Consider the following 23,463-nt stretch of genomic DNA (forward strand, 5'->3'; position numbering starts at 1 on the left):
TATTATTTTTTCATGCTTACTTGGCTAAACAAATCAATCACTTATGATCATAGTTGATTTACAACTTATGATTTGAGCTGAACTTAAGTAGAATGATTTGAATCCCATTTTGAATCTTTTTTTATCTAGATGAATCCTACAATTCTATGATTTGAATCCTATGATTTAGATTCAAATCCGGATTTATAATTGTTCTCTTTTGTTTTCAAAAACTAGGATTCCTAGTAGCTGTACTACATGAAAAATGTTTGCTATAAAATATGCACTAATGATTTGGCAACATGCACTTATAAAATAGTATAGCATGGTTGGCTATGTAAATATGAAAATAAGAGAATTTCTCAATGTTAGGTAGAGAAAAATAATGACAACTTAAGATAACTTGAGATACTCATCAATGTCAGCCTTAATCTGCTTTGCTTTCAGAGCACCATCAACCTCAAAGAGAATGCCCGGTGATTGGCTGATTTCAGCCAGCAAATCAATCTGCATTCAGGAGAGAAGAAAGATGCTAGCTTAATAGAGAACTATTAAATATTGATTAGGAAGTTCAAACAAAATCGTAATGCAGCCAACTTCAAGTTGGGAGTAGAAGGATTGGGCAACCTCATGTTTCCTGGGAATGCACTTTGAATAACATTCCGCATTTGAATGCAACTGCGTGGAATCACATCACAGAAGCTGAAATGATAATCACAAAGGAACTCTGGAAAATCATGAAGCAGTACCAAGAGCACCCTTAGAGTGCCTTTGTACAGAAAGTGAACCTGCCCACAAGTAAAAAAAAAAAAAAAAAAAAAAAAAACTGATTATACCACAGTTGTGTAAGATGAGGAGAAAGAAGATAATGATGGCATTCATGAGTAACACATACCTGAAAGTTGGAACTATCAAGGACAGGGTCAAGGGAACCAAGGTCCAAAAGCCAGTTCAGAAACAATCTGAAATATGCCCTTCGGCTAAAAACAGCTTTCTTCTCTTCTGCATCCTTTTGGATAACTCTCACAATCACTGACAAAATCTGCCACATGTCATAATGAGAACACTATAAGTAACCATAATGGAAGCAGAAGTATAAATTTTATTTTTATTTTAAAACAAAACAAAAAATTTTCCTTGTGCATGTGTTTCAATTAACCTTGGGCAAGAGAAACACTTACTTGATCCCTGGTCCACCATACAATACTAACAACAACAAAGATAAATGAAGTTACAAATCATCGAATTAATTAAAGCAAACACCTGCTGAGGTTAATGTAACTAGCAACATTTGTTACAACTGAAAGAAATTTCCCATAACCACAAAAAAAAAAAAAAAAAAAAAAAAACAAAAAGATCGCTACCTTAATAATTAAAACCACAAGCTTTGCATACATATCAATAACAGCAAATGAGAGATGTTGGACTTGTTGTGGCGTTTATAGGGACAATGAGCTTGGATTAATCATGTCAGTGGCCAAACAATTTGCTATAGAAATTTTCTGAAATTATAGGTAGAAAGAGAAGGAAAACTCTTAACAATTGTGAGGGTCTGGAGGATTCTCATGGAAACATAATACAAACCACGGAAAAAGTTTACCATGAGGATTCGGAAAAAGTGATCCATGAGATCATCCCCTTTAAGCAACCCATTTTGTTGTAACTGTGAGATATAATGGGTATAAGCGACATCAGTATTGCCAGGAAGTTCACAAATCCGAAACCACTCGGCAAACAGACGAGAAACCTGCAGTTTATTCATAGAAAATGGAAAGCACATAGAAAAATCAAGATCAAACTCAAAGAAAAATAAAAAAGCACATAGAAAATGGAACAAGCAATGTTAAATAAGACAAACAAACAAGCACCTGCACATCAGGAAGGATTTTCATTCACGATTCAACAAACATAAAATTCATTTCATTTCCTTTTTATCACTTCATATGTTCGTTTTTGGGTTTTCTATGCTACTCCAATTTCCAATTCAATAATTTCCAAGTATCTAATTGGTCCCTAAAGAATCTGAAATTTGAAGAACTACAACTGATTTGATAAATAATGCAACATATGTAAGCAAAGGTACTACTTGAATTCCGTGGCCAGGCACATATATTACTACATGCAACTCATTAAAATTATTTTTACTCAAGTATATGCAACAACATATATATGCAAGCAAGGAAAACTATTACTAGAATTCTGATAGAGGACTACAGGCACATAGATTACTTCACTACATCTGCAAGAATTAATATTAGTATTTTTTTTTTCCATAATCACCACCACATCATCCTAGCCATTTGAGATTGGTGTTACGAACCCTGTTTCGCTAATCCCACTATTCTCATAAAGTAAAAAAATCCTTCATATCACTTCATAGCTGAAAAGGAGCTACTCCATTAGTCATTTCCAATTTACTGAATTGAAATTTTGCAATTGAATTCAACTGAGCATCCAAATGCAGCCTCAATGAACTTGAAGAGATTCCTATGCCAATGAACTAAAAATGTAAATAACCACCATCCCAAAAGCTCTAAATGCCTGAAGTATATAATAAAGCCACTTCACTTTCTTCCCCAAAAGACTTTTTATCTGCAGTCATTTAGAAAGCAAACTAGGTATATATACAATATCCAATTATCCATGTTTGTCTGCATATTGCATACACATGAACATGTTACATATGCATACACAAACACATCTAAACCTACATAAATGGGCTATGCATAAGTGCATGTGGACCTATACAGGTTTATACATACATACAGAGAGAGAGAGAGAGAGAGAGAGAGACTGTGCTACATTCATTACATGATTCTGTTTTGTCTTCTGAGTTTCAGCCCAATGGTTTTTTTTGGGTAGAATCAGTTTAGGTTGTATGTTCTCGCGACTGTGATACTTCTAATCCAACACGAACTGACTATTTAGGCAGCATTTGGATGCACTATCCAATAAAATTGCAATAACAAGTTCAATAAAGTGGAAATGACCAAATTGCAATTAGTTAGTATTCATATTCAATAAAGTAGAAGTCTGCTATCAAAAGCAGAAATAAGTAGGCCGGATATCTACCGGGATGACTTTAGAAAAACATGGAACTAGAAGATGTGCAGAAATGAATCTACTCGATGTGCAGTCTCATGAACATATAAAAACTTGCCTCCATACACCTAGCCATACTACACAGACATGGAACAGGAAGATCCCCGTCGTCCATAAAATCAACTTACTTTGTACCTACCTTGGTTGAGAAAGAAGGACATAGTCTCAACTTCTAATCAAATGGGCCATGCATGTATTTTGAATGTAGGCTGTTTTTCATTTCCTTAGATGTCATTTTGATGAACCGCCTACCACACATGGATGCCATGCTTGTGAGTAAGTAGTGTGAGTAAAAATCCAAGAGTATCTTTAAAAAGCCATTGGAAAAAAAAAACCGTGAGTAAGAACAATATGACTAAGAACATGAAATTACCATTGAGAGCAGATCATGAGCTAATAAAAACCAAGTACAAAATGCATTAATAGAGGAAAGAACCATCAAGATGCATATAATTAGGGATTTACGTCGGTCCAAGAGACAACCGTGAGTAAGAATATTAGCTCTGAAAACAAAACAATGAGCTAAATACCATGGATATCTGGCTTCATGGTAAGATGATTTGGACAGTCTAGCTAATTTACACCAATAGAGATAGCTGTCAGTCCAAAAATACTTACAGGGCCAATACATTTTTTTTTCCTTTTGTCAAGCAATGGATGTCCCACTTGAAAGGAATTTGATTACATTCTATTTACATTTACAATGTGCAAAATGGAGATTTCTGATATGGTTAGCCATAACAAAGCATTTTCCTGTTTACCCTCAGGCCATGACGAATATTCATTTCTCACCAACAGCTCCATATCTCTTTCTACGGAATCACTCATAGCACATATGGATAGCAAGGTTAAAACAACATTTTTATACAAGCGCTTTCTAAAATTTCTAAGTGGGATGGGAATTTCTTAAAAGAAACCAAAAAACAAAAAACAAAAACAAAAACAAAAACAAAAACAAAGCAAAACATAACCAAAAAATAAAAAAAAATAAAAAAATCATGCTGCATACTGCAGAGTGCAGACATCCAAATGCTATTTTGGGCAAAGGAAAAATTAATGTATTGGACCATCAAAACACTAAATTAAAGATCATCAAACATGCTAACAATTATGAACATTGACAAGCCTGCACATATTACAAAAATGAATAAATTGGGACTACATAACATCAAGGAAAGCCCTTCAAAATGTACTATAAAATGATAACAAAAATACTGTAGTACCTTGCTACAATAAAAATATTCATGGCCAATTACAAAAGCAATGGTTCTTTTCATACACAATTATTGAATCACCTCCCTTGATCATGACACACTTTTCCCAAAACCATAGCTTAGCAAAACAATTGAATTGCATAGGCATAGGATATTCTATTGGAACCATAATTTTATTTCTCAAAGCAACTGGTTGATTTTAATAAACCTTTGTAATTAATTGCATGCTCATAGCATCTGTAAAAGTTTTGTGTTCTTATTGCCAGGCCCAAGCTTGCATAAAAGAGTGTTTCCTTAGCATAGCAGCCAGCATGCTAAGGCAACTCGTCCTTGCTCCCTGGGCTATATTTTCAATTCCATAAGTCCACAAATGCATTACAACTTACTTCAGTGGTTACACTTCCACATGTTTGGAGGAGGAGGTAGGGTATATACCTGAAGGTGGTGGCTGTATAACCATATATGCATGTTTTAAGCTTGCTAGTGTTGTGCATATAAAGCATGCACCTGCCCAACAAAACCCACTTGCAATTCAAATCAATGCAACAACAAAATCAAAACCTATGATAACTACTCTACTATATATTTGAAATATTAATGGAAAGAAGTTGCGATAAATACATAAGAGGTGCATGCTTGTGCAACATGGGTTTTGGAAATTTCGTCAAACAATTGGCATCCCTTCCTCCACATGTTCTTGTCCCTAGACACTAGATTGATGTTAGTGAAGCAATGATCAATTGGCTCGGGATCGAACCATGTCACAGCCCACAATACCATATTAAGCTTTACAATAGGGTACACCATGCATTTTCCAAGGGAAATCCCCCTCTACATCATCATACAACAAATTTACAGATAAATTTTAGAAACTCTAATCTCAACATTAGATTTTAGTATTAAAAAAAAAAGTATAAATCAAAAAATAATAATCAGAAACCCCTAAATCTAAACATCCGAAATTTGGAAACAAACAACAAAATATTGATTGAAAATTGTTTCTATATAAACTAACCTTTCCTTAAAGAGCTTGTTTGGTGCTCTGCCTGTGACTTTTGCGACAAGTAGCAAAGAGAGCTTTGCTTTCAGATCTATCAGCAGAAATGGGTTTTTGATTTTTTGTGAGTGATAGTGAGAGAGGGGTTCCGAATCTTTTAGCAAAGAGAGGTTTTAGATCCTTCACGACTGGGAGTGCAACAACTCAAAATCATCCATTGATGAAGAGGAGTTCGTGAGATCGAGTGGGAGGGGATGGTTAGGGAGAGAGGAGGAGTTCGTGAGAGGGGAGATCAAGAGAGAGAGAGAGAGAGAAAAGAAGCGTGAGAGATCGAGAGAGAGAGAGAGAGAGAGAGAGAAAAGGGGCGGGGGAGATCGAGAGAGAGAGAAAGGGACGTACCTGAGAGGGAATAGGGTTGAGTGGAGGGAGGGAAATGAATGTTTCGTGAGAGGGGGAAAAGAAAAAAGGCAACGCGGTTTTGTGCTTTTTCCCTGCTACGGTCTTGCTACGGTTTTTAACCGTAGCTAAAATCCAATTTGACCGTAGCCATTGACTAATCCATAAGAGGCCCTCTACGGTTCACATTTGACGGGATTTGGATGTACGACTTTGTCAAGGGCTTTGTGGGGTCCATCTTGATGCAATCGATATATCCACTCCGTCCATTAATTTTGTATTTTTTTAATAGGGAATGGACCCAACATCTAGGCAAATCAAAGGTTTAATTGAACCACACCATCGATCAATGGATTATTCTACACTCTTTCCTACCGTGTGGTCCACTTGTTCTTTCGATCTACTTTCTTTTTTGGGTTCTTGCTCTAAAATACTCTTAAAAAATGGATAGATGTATTAGATGGAGTACATGCATTTTAATGGGCTTCGTAGAGTCTCTTATGAGGTATCCAAGGTTGCATGTATGTCTGGCGAAGTTAGCTTTTAGCTACAGTTTTAAAGCTTCAGCTACGGTTTTAAGCCATAGCAAATGAGCTACGGTTTATAGCCGTAGCAAAAAGTCAGAATAGTCCGTAGCCTTTGGCCATTTTTTTTGTAGTGCATGGCCCGTATCATAGAATTAAAGTGTGGTGTGGTGCATGCCAATGATACGAATCTCACTAGTTGATGGGAGAGAGATCGCTGCACTCATTTCCTTTGCAGCCAACTTGTTGATTGGAGGCGAGGGAACGGTCTTTTATCGACCCGTATGATGGAAGATTTCTACCTACTCACCATATATGCACATACAATGTGTATCCTAAATTGAGCAACTACACAGAATGCAGTAGATTTATGGTGGACTTCTTGTACCGAGTTAGATAGGGAGAAAAAGTGTGCTTGCTTACTCTCGCCTTGATTTAGATAATTAATACTGCACAGTCTACTCGGGGGGATGCCTCCCTCCCATTCAGCCGACTCATCTACAAGATCACCCGCAACTTCGAATTCAGGCTTCACATGGACAACATCGTGCCTATCCATTTCATCAACGAGACTACCCTTAAGAACATGAAAATAGGCCCTAGGCAACGCCAAGCCAGAATTGAAGAATTTGGAGATGAGATAGAAGAAGAGACCGAGGAAGAGGAAGGCAGTGAAGAAGAGGAAAATAGTGAAGGAGAGAAAGACGGTGAAGAAGAGGGACAGGAGGAAGAAGAGGAGGCCCAGGACTCAGACGGGGGACCTCCTACTACTCGTGATGACCACCATGACCGGGTCGCCTTAGATGCCCGCATGGCCAAGATTGAGAAAAATCAAGCCTACTTAAAACAAAAGTTTGAGGAAAACTAGGCCTACCTGAAGCAAAAGTTTAAGAGAATGTCCCACACCCTGAAAGCCCTCCTGTGCTGTATGCAGGATAACGGAGCACCTCCACCTTCGCCAGAATCAGAGGACTAGTAGTATAATTGTAGTTGCTTTTTGTTTCTTTTTGTAATAGCCATCGATAGGCTTAGTTTGGATGCTAGGTTAGTAAGTGTTGAAGCCTTTTGTTAGTTAGCTTTCATGGATCCTCTGTCATAGTACATGTAGTACGTCATATGTAACTGTGACAAATTTTTGTTAAATGAAATGCATGAAGCTTCTTTTGTTTAGAAATGTGTAGAATGTTTGGAAAAAGTGGATGATGTTATCCTAATCCTATAAATGTTGTACCCTATGTTGTATATAAGGAATGCTTCCTAAAACTACTCAGAACATGGCATGTCTCCCACTTGGCAGATTGATTGATGGGGGCCCTCACCCGAGTGGTAGCCAAACAGACCCTAGTTTGGGTTCGAGTAGCGAGACATTGCCGGATTCACAATCGGCCACTGGCCCTACAAATGGGCCAACACTGAGTGCGCCACCGGTTCTAGGTCAGAACCGTGGGTCTTCATCGACACCACACATGCCTCAAGTGGCCTCTCCCCCTGATAAGTTAGAGCAGATGATGCTCCTAATGCAACAGCAACAACAGGTTCTGGCAACTATAGCGAGGGCCATCGCACAAAATATGAATGTGGCCCCGTTGATGCCACACATACAACCTACTGGGACTATGACTATAAGTGGCCCGTTTGAGCCCTTTTAGCACCTCTTTCCTCCCACATTTGCGGGTACTCAGACCCGAGGAGGCTGAGTACTGGTTAGATCGCATTTCTAAGATGTTAAGGTCATTACACTGTACTGAGGTCAAACAGGTTGAGCTAGTCATATATATGTTTGAGAAGGAAGCTAGCCTGTGGTGGGACAGTGTCCTTCGAACTGTTCCCACAGGATTTGCGTGGACATGGGACAAATTTGAGGTACGCTTCCACGAGAAGTATTTTTCCCTCACTTACCGTAACGAAAAGGAGGGCGAATTCCTCCACCTCTGACAGGGGGAATGATAGTGGCAGAATACAAGAACCGTTTCACAGAGCTGGCTAGACATGCTCCTTTAATTTTGGCAGACGTGCCGATGAGAATACGATGATTTTCAGAAGGGTTGCGGGCTGACATCCGCACCAAGATGTGTTGCACTAGCATTTCCAACTTTGTTGAGCTAGTGAACATGTCCTGTGAGCTGAGCAGGATGGTGAACGAGTGTCTCAAACACGCATGCTAATGGGCCCGAGGCCTAGGCTTGATTTACAGAACCGGCAGTTTCTCAGCAAGAAGCCACGTATGAACTCGCCTCCCAGACCAATGGCTCTATCAACTCAGCGGAGGCGATCTGATCTTTGGTGTACTTATTGTAACAAAGCGGGCCATACTGACCCCTTTTGTTTTACCAAGATGAAGGACAATGGCTACACACCGCCTCAAAGGGTCAATCGCCAGCCATCACATGCTATTTCAGCTCCACCTCTACGATCTGTAGCACCGGCATAACCATTCAGTCGACCTCCTATATCTCAAAATAGGCCACCTCAACGACCTATGATAGCACCACCTAACTGTCCACAACAAGCTCACGTACATGCACTCTCAACCAAAGCATCTGAATCAGCGGTTGTAGTACCGCTAGCCTTTAAAGTCACTGCCTACATCCAAGGTACACCTGTATTCCTTTTAGTGGACACCTGGTCCACTATTTTAATGATAGCATGCTCTACAGTTAAGCGATTAAGGTTGGACACTATCCCTATGGTTAGGGTGAGAGTCATCGCTACAGCAAGAACCTTCACAGACGCCACTAAGCTTTCTAAGGGTTGCCCGATAGACTTAGGGAGCAGAATGGTGTGCATTAACTTGATCGTAACCAAGATATATCATTACGACATCATCCTCGGTATGGATTGGCTCACTAAAATGAAGGCAGAGATTGACTGTGAAACAAAATTGGTGACAGCCCATGGGCCCGAGGGTACGACCTTCACCTTCCCAGTTTAGGTCAGTTGTCCCTACTGATTTTGTTGCTACACTTCCCTATTAGAAAATTGTAATGGTCCATCAATTGGGGACATGACAGTAGTCCAAGACTTCACAGACATGTTCAAAATGATCCCTGGACTACCTCCTCAGCGCGAGATCGACTTTACCATCGACCTTGTGCTAGGCGCGACACCTATCTCCTTACCGACGTACCGCATGCCTCCGTGTGAAATGGAGGAATTGAGGAAGCAGATTAATGATTTATTAGACTCCAGTTTTATACGGCTGAGCATATCTCCTTGGGGAGCACCTGTGTTGTTTGTGAAAAAGAAGGATGGATCGCTGCGGTTATGTATAGATTACAATAGGAATCATGTCAAGGTAAAGAATAAGTATCTTCTGCCTAGGATAGATGACCTGTTTGACCAGTTGAAGGGGGAGCAGTATTTCTCTAAGATAGACTTACAATTCAGATATCATCAGTTGCGCGTCAGAATGAAGACGTGCAGAAAACAGCTTTCAAGACTAGCTTCGGGCACTACGAATTCCTCGTGATGCTGTTTGGACTTACAAATGCACCAGCCATATTCATGGATCTCATAAACTAGGTATTTTGGATGTATCTTTATTAATTCATCATCGTATGTATAGACAACATTTTAATATACTTAAAGAGTCGAAAGGATCATGAAGAACACTTGCAAGCAGTCCTTGATACTCTTAGGCAGAATCAATTATTTACACAGTACCGAAAATGCGACTACTGGAAGGAAGAAGTCAAGTTCTTAAGACACGTGATTTCTAAGGAAGGAATTGATGTGGACCTTGCCAAGGTGACCATGGTATAAGACTAAGAGCAGCCTAGCTCAGTTACAGAAGTGAGAAGTTTCCTCAAACTTGCCAGCTATTATCGTCGATTCATTAAAGATTTCTCCAAGATAGCCCGACCGTTGTTTCAACTTACTTGAAAAGATCTTAAGTTTACTTGGAATAAGAAAGCAGAGGCAACCTTTTAAGAATTAAAGGACAAGTTAACGTCTGTGCCTGTGCATGTACTGTCAGAGCAAGGGGTCAAATACATTATTTACACCGACGCCTCTTGAGTCGATTTGGGGTGTGTACGTATGCAGAAGGATAGGTTGATCACCTATGCCTCACAATAGTTGAGGAAACATGAAGAAACTACCCCACTCATGACCTGGAATTGGTGGTAGTTATTCTCGCATTAAAGCATTAGAGACATTACCTCTACGCTGAGGAGTTCGAGCTCTTTTGCGACCACAAGAGCCTCAAGTACATCTTTACACAGAGGGACCTAAATATGTGGCAACGACGTTGGATGGAGACTTTGAAAGACTTTAAGTTTGAAGTCTCCTACCATCCTGGCAAGGCCAACCTTGTGACCGATGCATTGAGCCGCAAGAAAACTATAGAATTTACAACCCCATTGATGATAGAAGAGTGGAATATGGTGGAATTCATGCGAGATTTCGAACAGAACATGATAGTGGAGGAGCCATTTGAGAGTGTCACACATTTTCACACGTAGCCACTTATTGATGATCGAATCATTGTGGCTTAGAAAGAAGATGAGCTGTTGGTGAAGACGAGAGAGCGTGCAAGCGACAATGAAGAATTAGAATAGAAGATTAGCTTAGATGGAGGTTTGAGATATCGTGGCCCCCTATCCATCCCGAACCTCCACGACTTAAGGAGAGAAGTTCTAGAGGCCGCTCACAATTCAAAGTTAGTGATGCATTTGGGTAATACAAAGATGTATCGAGACGTGAAGTGTTTATACTGGTGGGACATCATGAAGGCCCAAATAGCAGATTTTGTGTCTCGATGTCTCACGTGTCAGCAAGTCAAGGCCGAGCACCGCTGACCCCCTGGTTTACTTCAGCCCAAGCCCATAGTGGAGTGGAAGTAGGATTTCATATATATGGATTTCATTTTCGGGTTACCAAAGACAAGAAAGGGGCATGACTTCATTTGGGTGATTGTGGATCGGTTAACGAAATTGGCCCATTTCCTCCCGATTAGAGTTTTTCATTCTGCAGATGATCTAGTCAAGCTGTACATCAAGGAGATAGTACGACTACATGGGATTCCTATAGAGATTGTGTCGGACCAAGACACACGATTCATGTTTATTTTCTGGACTCGAATCCATGAAGCAATGGGAGTGAAATTGAAGTTCAGTACCGCATTCCACCCATAGATGGATGGGCAGACGGAGCGGGTAAATCAAATACTTGAGGACTGTTACCAGCATGCGTACTTGACTTCAAGGATAGTTAGGATGACTGTCTCCCTTATGCCGAGTTTTCTTATAACAACAACTTCCAAGCAAGCACTGGCATGCCTCCTTACGAAGCCTTATATCGCTACCAAAAAAATGACCAAAGGCTACGGACCATGCTAGCATTTAGCTACGGATGTAAACCGTAGCTATATTGCTACGGCTTAAAACCGTAACTAAAAAAGCCTAAACCGTAGCTAAAAGCTACCATCTTCACACGTCCATCCAACATGGGATAGCCCTATAAGAGACTCTACGAGGCCTATTAAAATTTGTGTGCTCCATCTAATACGTCTATTCATTTTGAAAGAGAATGTTCGAGCAGGATCCGAAAAAAGGAAGTTGATTGAATGCTCAAGTGGACCACACGTTAGGAAACAGTGGAGACTAATACCTACCACTGATTGATGGTGTGGTTCAATTGGTCCTTTGATTTGCCTAGATGCTGGGGTCATTTCCTATTAAAAAAATTACAAAATTAATGGACGGAGTGGATATATCAAATGCATCAAGATGGACCCACAAAGCTCTTGAAAAATCCGTTCATCAAGATCCCGCCAGACGTGTGAACACGGAGGGGCTACGACAGACGACACAATGGCTATGGCCAAGGGGCTTTTAGCTATGGTTTTAGACCATAGCAGGGCCATAGCAGGTACAAAATTCGAAAATCTCACTCTCCTTTTTCTTTTCCCCCTCTTACGAAATGTTTTATTCTTTCCCTCCCCTCCTTGGGGAAAAACCCCATTCCCTCTCACATCAGTCCCTTTCTCTCTCTCTTGATCTCCTGCGCCTCTCTCTCTCTCTCTCTCTCTCTCTCTCTCTCTCTCTCTCTCTCTCTCTCTCTTCCAGCCCCATTTCAACCATATTCCCCCTTTCTCTCCCGCATTTTTCTAAGGTTCCATTTTCAAAACCCTGATTGCCCAAATCCAGCTCTCTCGTTTCTCCCACTCCATTCCATATATAGGGTTTCTTTCAGAAAAGGGAAGTTTATCTTGCCTACAAGAGATTTTTTCTTCTACATTTTAATCTAACTTATTTCACTAGAAGAGCACGGCAGCGCCAGCGGCGCTAGTTTCCGCATCCTGTAGCCCAATCGCGACCCTAAATCGAATTGGGCTGTTGATCTCGCCAAGAACCTCGAAGACTATCTTCTCAAGATCTGTTCCAGAGAAATCGAGGCTGAAGTTAAAGGCGGCCACCCCTCCATTAATTTTGCCGAAGGTCCCGTTCTTATTCGGATTCCCTTTGTTCTCATTGCTTTTTCCATGATTTCTCATTCCGTCAAGGGGGTTCTTTTAAAAATTTTCATTTTCCTATTTTGTAGTTGCTCTACTTATTCAAGGTTCGATTCAGGTGTATAGTCAGAATGTGGAATATCTATATTCTTTGGTTTTGCATGCGTTGGAGTTCATTTCTCAGAAGAGGTTTGAATTCTGACTGTTGTTCTGTTTCCTTTTTTTTCTTTTTTTTCCTTTTTAATTTCATATTCGATTAGGTACAAATGTATAGAAGGATTCCAAACATTTATTTGAATAATTCCCTAGTTGAACTATTTTAAATATTGATTTTGGGAAGGAAAGGGGACCGGTTAATGCACTTTCCATTTTTCTGTGTTGCCCCAAAAACAGTGGAATGGTGTGTGATGCAAGCGCACCTCACCCAGACACCCATGTTTCATATATATGCACAAGAAAATGACCAAATGGGGTCCACTTAATCACATGTGGCAAGAATTCCTATCTAAGTAGTTTTTACATGCATGATTTTATTTTAGAAACTCTATTATGAATATTTCCTTATTTGATTATTACAGTATCTTAGAAAGTCTAGCTGTATTAGAAGGCTTTATTTATTGCCCCAAGAAAGTGTAGTTTTGTGAAGCGAAAAGGAAACTGTGTAGTCACCTCCATAAATATGGCTCGTAGCAACACACACTAATTAGAATGAAGTTTTTGTAGCTTTATTTTTTTCATGGTAGGAGTATTGGAGATGGGATCATTCTATTGACTCTAGTACAAGGCTGAAGGTTTGCTGCTTGCTGGTGTTGTGCTCAGTCTCTTTGGTTCTTCAAGTTTCTTCTTACATATGAATTTTACTGTCTGTTATCACTGTCTTACTATCTTCCCTTCATGAATTGTATGGTACTCTGCTCGAGAGTGATAAATCTGCTCATGCACGCGCATATTTCAATCCAACCGTTTAAATTTCTAGTCCTACTGCAGATATAGCCAAGACTAAATATCACCTATAGATGTTATCAGGCCCCATGCAATACATGCTAACAGTGGTGAACTTTGACTATTCCAGACAATTCGAAATCCACATTGCAAACAATCCAGGCTTCAATAAGTGAAAGTCTTCTAATTCAGTTAATAGGTGATGGTGAACAATACGATACTCAATACACTGATTTTAAACCTCACTTGCAACATTGGTGCAGCTCAAAACCTCATGCAAGAAAAATACAGGATCTGAATCAAAAATTTATAGAAAATAAACCAAATTTGTTTATAACTGCCTTCTAACTTTTCTTATTCAAAACAACAACTAAACTCTCCTCAACAAACTCTAATATGCTTCTAAAGAGAGAAAATGTTGATTTACAACTAACCGGTAAAGAGGATGAATCAAGAAGTATCAACTATAGGGCAACAAAATCTGATTCACCCAATAAAAAATAAATAATAAATAAAAAACCATAGGGGTAGAGAAACTAAAAATTAACAAATACCCCTGATTCTTCAAGTCCACTGGCATACCCATATTGCATATGACATGATGGATATGACTATGAGTATGATGCAACCTGTTTAATTTCTTCTATTTATTTATTTTACCCTCTTTTTTTATTTGTTTTTATTTTTTAATACCCGTTTGGCTGCACCAATATTGTATGTGTTTGGGAGTCTTGAAATCGCAGTCCGGTGGAATTGATTTCATCTAGAAATTTCTATTGCATTCACATCATCAAGTGGATTTGTGATTTTGGTTCCCTTTGATGGAAAATAAATAGTCCTCTTTATTGCCGAATCTGCTTTCCTTGCATTTCCAAACATGATGCCTTTTTAATGCAGGGTATCCCCTTCCATCCAATTTCCCATAGATGGATTTTATGAAAAATTCCCAGAAGACTACCATTTCTATATCATTTTGTCTTGTCTTGAGAGATCTAACCCTCAACATAGTAATGAGCTCCTTCTCATAACCTATCATGTTTCTTTTGAAATAGGAGTCCAAACAATTTGGTTACTGATTGTCTCATAGCTGTTAATCTTTCTGAACTGATAAGTTATAAAGGCTGTTGAACAATCTACCTATCCTCCCAAAACCTGTTCAAATGCAACCTTAATATAGACTTCAAGTTGGCTTATATGTGCTTTTTTAATTTCTACGAAATGATTTTCTGGTAATGAGAAGATGAAACTGTTGGGAGGTTGTCTGTGGTAAATCACACACCTAATGTAATTTAATATAATGGAAAGCATGGGAGTCCATGATGTTATGAACATTTTATTCACAAAGAGCATGGCTACATCCATGTTGGTGAGTTTGAAAAGATTTTTTCTTAGAGATGGGTTTGCTGGTAATTTTGTAAATATTGTAGCATTTGATTTGTTGCTTTCTCATTTTTATTCATTTTCTAGATGGGATTAATTTTGGTTTTATATGCATTTCGTCTACAAATGTTGGATTTTTTATTTTTGGTTTAGGTCACCATATTAATTCAATGCAAATGTGTTGCCTTTTATATATATATATATATATATATATATATATATATATATATATATATATATAGACAAATCTCATCCATTTTTTTCGTTTAAATAAACAAATAACATAAAGTGCTGCTTCTTAACTTTTCTCATCATTTTCTTCTTTATTCAACTTTGTTTATTACTCTCTTATTTGAATTTGATGTGGATATTTTTTTAGTAAATTTTGCTATTCTTTATTGCTGTTTGATTAGAGTAGTTTGTAATTGTACCTATTAGATCTTGGGGCCGCCAAAGTTTTGGATCAAGCTGATATTTGTGTTTTCCCTTCATCTTGGTTTGTGTGACCTTATGAACAGATTGGATGGCTAAAAAAACATCATGGTGGTAGTCGACAGGTAATTTCTGAAGTAATTGAAGTTTGGAGCTCATCTCTTTGTACCAATGATAGGGAAGTTAATTTCAGTTTCCATTATTTCCACTCTATTGAACTTTAGTTGTTAAAATTTCAAAATTTGTGGTTTTGAATTTAATTAGGGTGTTGGAAGGAAAAGACAATCAGCAATAAAACTGCATCTAAAGAAGTCTACCTCCCATGAAGAAAGAGAACAACATGGTTCATTTCTTGTTCTTTAGACCATGATTCATTTTTGCATCATTTTGCAAATGCTACGATTTCAAATCTCATTTTTGCGTCAAAAATTAGGAAAAAAAATCTTCTTAATTAGTTGAAAATTTGCCCATGTATGGAAGCATTCACAGTTAGATAGCAATTCCTTAAAGTGTATAAAGTAGACCTTTCATTGTTTCAAGTTGACTAGAAAAACACTGCTTTATATCAAGCTTGCAGTCATGCCAAGTGCCATGAGGATTAGCAACAGCAGGTGCCAAAATGTTCTTTATCTAGAAATTCTACTTTATCTCAAGCTTGCAATCATGCCAAGTGCCATGAGGATCAGCAACACCAAGTGCCAAAATGTTCTTTATCTAGAAATTCTATTTTATATCAAGTTTGCAGTCATGCCAAGTGCCATGAGGATCAACAACACCAAGTGCAAAAATTTTCTTTATCTAGAATTTCTATTTTAGATCAATCTTGCAGTCATGCCAAGTGCCATGAGGATCAGCAACAGTAGGTGCCAAAATGTTACTAATTATACATATGCTTGTTGGGCTCCTTTTGGTTGATCAATTAGAAAATTAGAAAAGAACTTTACTATAAAAAAAAAGAGCTTTACTAATATTTGGTGAAGAAGAAAAAGCGATTCCAAGTTGGGCATATTGTCCCAAATCATCAAAGTGTTGCAATATTACACATTGCACCATACGCAGAATATCCCAAATCACAAGTCAGGTACACTCACTTCCCAAGTTCTTTGGCCACTTCTCAAACTTTGTGCTATCATCATCATCATCATAATCTAAGCCTTATCCCAATTAATTGGGGTCAGCTAGATGAATTTGGACTGTTGAAAATTTCTCATCATGTTCATTTGTACTACAATCATCAGGTGGCTATGGTTGTCTTATTAGATGTGACTTTCACTCCATGGCCCGTTCATGCTTGGACCCTCTAGATGAACGGACCGGATCTCCTCCATGGCTTCTTGTCCGCCAAATTTAAGATTGAAATGTGAGAAGATGACAACTCTCCCCTCCTACTAGCTTTCACATGCACTTCACATGGTACATGCATGGAACATCCTATTAGGTGGGCTCCACTGATGTTGGCCTAGTACAAAACGAGGCGAGTTCTCTTTGGGTGGGTAAATAAAATTCCTCTGCTCGCCTTCCAATTCTCTGCCAAATGAGTGCAGCATAATCTTCTCTCTGCTGCAGTAACCCTGTTTGGTTATCTTTGTATTTTCACTTATCAGGTGCCCAGCATGTGTACGCTGAATTTGGACCATTGGCAAGTTTTTTTTTTCCCTTCAACCAGCTTCTGTTGTTAAGGTGGCCTGCCTGATAAGTGGATTCCATCTGAATTTTGCTCCAGGTCAGCTGTATAGTGGGGCTCACCTTTTGCATGGCTCAAATGTCCCACACTTGCTGTCTAAAGCTGCATGTGAGGCTAGAAAACCTCCACTATAGATCTCATTTTCTAGAGCTGTGGGTGGGGCGCACTTGATGCATGTGCTGAATGAAATACACAAAACCTTGGTGGGCCTGTGCTGAATCATGGGCTTATCAATGGTTGGTGTCCCTCCTCACTCTTCCCTGTGGTGTTGCCCACCTGATGATAGTATTGGCCTGAAAATTTTTCTCACTTGGCACATGTGATGCGTAGCTCAGATGTTATAGCATCACCATATAGGACCAATTTCAATCCTTACTGCCACAGCTGGTATTTTTATTTACCTGCTACAATATGCTTGTTCCTTTTGGGTTTTATGAAGGTTTGTTGGTAAATGTATATGGGTTTTCTTGTGCTTTTTTTTTCTTTCTTTTTTGGTTTTATATATTGCACAATTTTGCATCTTCCTTAGATATTAGTTTAATGTCGATTCTAATATCACCAAAATTCATCTCTAATCTTGAGATCCGCATTTCTGTGATCTTTATCTAGTTTGAATTTTCTAAAATGGTTGTGGGAAGTTAAGTCGCATGGCAGTCATCTAAGTTTCTACATCTTTTAAATCCTGTCTTTTTTTTCTTTTTTCTTTTTTAAAGATGATTATTCATCAACCTCTATAGAAGAACAATGAATTTTTCATTTTGTAGCATAACGAGCATAGCATCAAGTGCTTTTTATGTGTAGAAGAAATTTTGCTACAATTTGCTCCCAAGGCTTTCTCTATACAACTTATGCTCTTTGCTATGCAGCTCCTTCTCCAAGAATGGCCAAATGTAATTTCGCCCTTGGTAGGTCTAATTGTCATCAATACACTTATAATAACTGTGATAGGTCCCTGTGTTGGATTAACATTTCAAGAAAGTGTACGAATTGGACTACTTCTATCACAAGGAGGTGGGTTTGGTTTTGTAGTATTTTTACTAGCAAACAGGTCAGTCCTATATATCTCCATGACAGTGTACATGATTATTGATCATTTCCAAATATGTTGTGTCATGATTCTCTTTTATGAGCAGGCTTGGAGTACTATCACTTGAGCTGAACAAGCTGCTTATAATCATTATTGTGTTGTCAAGGTATTGACCCCATTCCTCAATAAAGTTGGAAGGAAAGCTGCTGAGATCATTGATGAGAAGTTTAAGGGGAAGGACGTATGTATCTAAACTCTACAACTATGTATATTTTTACAAATTTAGTTGGTATTGCTATACCAATATTAGTTGGTATTTTGAATAGCTGAATGTTTATTTTGTCTTTGGCTATTGCAGATTTTACTTGTTCAGAAATGAGAAGATCAATGTATGCTCCTAAGTATTGTCTTTCTTTTTTATGTCATCTTGTTGTTGTCTTTCTCTATAATTTAGTTCTTTAGTTTGAGGGCATAGCTTTTTCATATGACTACGTTGTTTGTATGATGAAATTTATTTTCAGCCATGTGCAGTAAGCTTTTAGATCAAACCGAAGCTGAGAATAGGGTGTTAGTAGATGGCAAATTGATAACCAGTAGAGGCACATCCATAGAGTTCTCACTTGCGATTGTTGAGAAGCTATTTGGCTGCGAGAAGGCGTTGGATCTCGCTGTCAATGAAAACTTTAAATAGATATATAACTATTATGTTGGTATTGTACAATTTTGTGAATGGATTAAAATAAATGATTATATTTGATTGAATGAATGAATGATTGTGTTTAATTAAATGAATGAACGATTTAGCCATGAAGCTTGATTAAAATGAATGATTATATTTGAATGAATGATCTATCAAGGCATGTACAATGGAAAGAGATGCCATTATTATATTTTATTAAAATAAAAATAGGCATTCGCTATGGCTATTAACCGTAGCCCTTTATGTGGAAACCATAGTTGTTTCTAATTTTATCCTATTGCTACGGTTCTCGTTCTACTTTTAGCTATAGATATAATCCGTACCTATATATACTTTAAGTTACAGAAAGTATTGCTATGGATTTAATCCGTACCTATTGTCTCTATAACTACGGATTAAATCTGTAGCCATAGTTGTAAGACCAGCGGCTACGGCACCAATGGTTACGGTCGTGCTATGGACTTTAACTGTAGTTATAGCTCTTTAGCTACGGCTTTTATCTGTAGCCTTTGCCCCTTTTTCTAATAGTGTATGGACGCCCATGTTGAGCTCTACATTGTTTGGCGAAAGTTGGTGAGAAGAGCTTGGTTAGCCCAAATCTGGTTCAAGCAACTCAGAAAAGATCGATATTATCAGGCATCGACTCCTTACAACCTAGAGTGGGTTGAAGAGTTACGCTGATACGAGACGAAGACAGTTGGAATTTGAAGTTGGGGACCATGTATTCCTTAAAGTTTCTCCAATGAAAGGAGTACTTCATTTTGGCAGGAAAGGGAAACTCACACTGAGATTCATTGGCCCGTTCCAGATTTTAGATCGAGTGGGTGTGGTAGTATACCGTCTCGCCTTTCCCACAACACTTGCAGGCATGCACAACGTATTTCAAGTATCGATGTTGAAGAAATATGTTCCTGACCCTACCCATATTATCAAGTGAGAGCAAGTGCAACTAAGAAAAGATGTTACTTATGCATTACGGCCCAGGCGTGTTCTAGATAGGAAGGAACGAGTGTTGCGTAGCAAGGTTATCCCACTCATGAAAGTGTTATGGACACGCCACACCGAGGAGGAGGCTACTTGGAAAACAGAAGCTAAAGTCCGTAAGAACTATCCACAGATCCTCGAGGAGTACGAAAAGGTATTAATTTTGGGGATAAAATTTTTCTTTAAGGGGGCTAGATTGTAACGTCTCAGAAAAATTCGTACAAGGACTCAAGTACCACTCAGGCAGGACTACCTAAGGATCACATCTTGTCGAATAATTTAGGCAAAAATTAGTTAAGTACTAAACTAAATAATCAGTGATTAAGCTTGGGCTACCATTTTCACAAATGAGAAGGCCTAAAACCATTAATCCCACTGACTCAACGTCACTTAAAGACCTAGGAGAAATTTGAAGAGCCTGTCGCTCTCAGGAGTACATTGGAACTCCGTATTGGACCTAGACCACACGTTGAGGGTCCGATGACTGTGAAACTATAGGACTATGTTCGTCCTACTGGGCTTGACAATCATCGTGGGAATCAAGCCCAGATAGTGTCCAAAAATGTACAACATGAGCCATGAGTAAAGTGTGTGAGAAACGCGAATACCTTTAGAAAATGAACTAAAACTTAAGTGAATTGGGCCGTTCACTCTTACGTGAAATTGAGGATTTCAGACTGTCAGTTTCTGACCAAATTCACCCATGGGGAAAGTCCCTACACATATCCGTATAACTGTGGCCCCGATTAAGTATGACCGTTGATCTGACACAGGTTCTCCACGGTCAATCAGCTTATCTGATCACACTGAAATCATGTCCTGGCATGGATCTATTATTAGAGAGCATACCCTATAACGTAGGTGGGTAGTGGGCCTCCCTAGGAGCCCTGATTGTCAGAAACAGTCACCCAAAGGGTATAAACTATGTATATAGTGGCCCTAGGACCCTTTACATCACTTTTAGGCTTATAAATAACCCTTATTTCACCCCACCTCTCCCATATACGAATTTCTCCAAAACCCTAAGGGAGAGAGAGAGGAGAAAAGAAGAAAAAAAAAAGTGAAGAGAGGAGTTTTGGAGATTGCTACAGGAATCCTCTCCCGCGATTCCACGCACCAAATCTCCACCCTATTACACTACCAAACCTTTTCGGTTATGATTTTGGGTAAGATACCCTAACCCTAATCTCGTAGTAGAAATCTAGGATAGTCGTTTGCCAATCTAACTAACCAGATTCGTCATTTAGGTACCTGACGTTCCATTTTTGGTAACGTAGAGATTGGACAGAGTCCGAATCGAGCATCTCGACGAAAGGTGTGGACTATAAACACTTAGGTTGCTGTTATCAATGCTTTCATGTCAGCTAATGATTTGTGTCTGACTTGATGGTCGTCATATTGTCTTAGATACACCAATTTCTATATAATATACATGTATGAACTGTGTTGAGAAAAAGATGCACCCCATGTGTTTGTTGAAATGTTTGAATGAACATTTAAACACGATTTGTGCTTGTCATGATTACTGATCTAGGATTCATCATTGTCATATGCATGATGATCTCTCTGTGTAAGGAATTGCTAAGATATATGCTGTAACTAACCTAGTCTACATATTTGGTGAAGTGTAGTCTAAGTGTTTAATGAATTGTTTGAATGAGAAATTGTTGATGATTTGTATTTATTATGAGTATTAAGATAGGATTCTTAATTGTCTTATGCATATGTATAGTTTCTTTCATGTATCATATTTGCCTCTACGCAACTTATTAATAAAATGCAAGTGTTTGGTAACATGATCAATGTATTTGATGAAACGCTCAAATGAGGAATTCACTTGAATTGTTTGTTAAATGCTGAAATGATTATCACATGCGTTTATTCATTGCATCTGAGTAAGATTGGGGCTACAACGTAGCCCAAGCAATCAGCAACAGTCCCTCTTCGGGTGGCCAAATTAGTCTCGCCACATTAGGTAAACTCGATGAATCCGGGTTACACAACGATTATTGACAGTGGTTAGGCCACAACGAGCGCTTATGCACTCCATGTCAATTAAGTTAGCATGCACCCGTACCAATCGAACTTGCCTAATAAACTGATTGGCCTTTTGTATGTTTACCACGTAAGAACACTATTGCTTGAATATAAGGTACCCCTCACCAATGTGAAGGCTCATGTTAACCATGGTACCACGATCTGCTAAGACTCATGAGTTGGGCATGATGGTATAGGACATCGTGTTCAAGCTGTCGGCCTATGGTGGGGTGACGAGCCTCCCCCTAGTGACCAATGAGCAACTAAGACTCGTGAGCTGGGCATGGTGGTATAGGACACCGTGTTTGTGCTGTCGGTTTACGCTAAGGTGATGAGCCTCCCCGTAGTGACGCGAGTATAAACTCTTGAACTTGCCTATCGACTGTTTTTCATTTGGAGTGATGACCGTATAACTTGCATGTCGTATGTGCTTAACTAGGAGTGACGAACCTAGATGGATCCTTCGGTTCGGGTCACTGATATAAAGGGAGGTACCCTAGCTTCCCAAACCTGCTGAATGAATAAGCTTAATTAAGTACTTGGCTAACATGATCATGCATCGCATTGCATTAGTTAGGATGTGCTTTAAAGGCAATGAAGTTGTACCATTTTGTAGAAGTATTGTCATATGCGAAATAGGTTGTCGGAGTCGCTTATGAGGGAGCTTCAATGCAAGGGCATACATCATTACTTGCACTCCATTTCTGCATTAAAAAAGTGTAGTTAGGAAGTGATTGTTATGATTGCCTTACCATTACTACTTGATTGACTTGATAACATATTAACTTTTACCTTATAGTACCACTAACTTGGCCACTCACTCCCACTCTGGGACGGTGTTTTAAAACACCAACCAGACTCAGATTTATATGCTGGTGCTGATGACGTCTATACTATGGAGCAGGACTTCGTGGATGAGGAGGAGGAATTCTCCTACTTTTATCTCTCGGGCGGGTCGATGTAGACCTCATGCTGATGCGCAGGGACCACTGGGATATCTGGCTTAGTTGGACACTTTACATTTTCATATTTTGTTCATTTTGAAACAATTCATATATATATTAAACCCGGTTACGTACTCATACTCTAGAGGTTTGTGAAACACCCACATATTTAAATATATGTCTTAGACTTCCGCTTGCCTAATTTAATTATATCCAGAGTATGCTATGCTGTTTTAGTATAATCTCCTTATGCTTAACTCATTAATATGGACGAAATCTGAACATCATCATCCATACTACATAAGTGATGTTCTGAATCTCGGGAGTAGAGCTTTGCTCGACCCTCGAAATTCAGGGTGTTACATACTGTGCACAGGCTGTTTATACACCAGAACTAAGATACATGTGTTGCAGGGAGGTAAAATTCAGCGATACTAATTGATTAATCTTTCTTTTCCTTCAGTCTAGACAACCAAGACTGGTAAACTTTTCCACTACATGTGTTGCATGGATTTTTCATTTTTTGATTTACGTAAGATTATCAGTCACGAATCATTCTACACTGACATCCATTTACTCCTGTGGGTGTCTTGTCAAGCACATACTTTGTCTCCAACAAGAAACCTTAGGGCCATTTTTAGTAGATGCCTAAAAATGAGTTCAGGTC

General features: G+C 38.8%; 2 long non-coding RNA genes across 2 annotated transcripts in view; one reads left to right on the top strand and one right to left on the bottom strand.

The window, feature by feature from the left end:
* The window catches only part of LOC131251274 (uncharacterized), a 33,173-nt gene that overhangs the window by 9,518 nt on the left and 192 nt on the right, over positions 1 to 23,463 (top strand). Inside the window, exon 2 of the long non-coding RNA XR_009173711.1 lies at positions 23,152 to 23,214. This is a non-coding gene — a long non-coding RNA (uncharacterized LOC131251274). The remainder of the gene's footprint in view (positions 1 to 23,151; positions 23,215 to 23,463) is intronic.
* On the bottom strand, positions 275 to 1,309 carry LOC131251273 (uncharacterized). The gene is made up of 4 exons (XR_009173710.1): positions 1,139 to 1,309; positions 875 to 1,021; positions 607 to 767; positions 275 to 486 (listed from the first exon to the last, which is right to left on the bottom strand). It is a non-coding gene; the product is annotated as an uncharacterized LOC131251273 (long non-coding RNA).

Source organism: Magnolia sinica, chromosome 7 (genome assembly GCF_029962835.1).
Source record: "Magnolia sinica isolate HGM2019 chromosome 7, MsV1, whole genome shotgun sequence".
NCBI classification, from domain to species: Eukaryota; Viridiplantae; Streptophyta; class Magnoliopsida; order Magnoliales; family Magnoliaceae; genus Magnolia; species Magnolia sinica.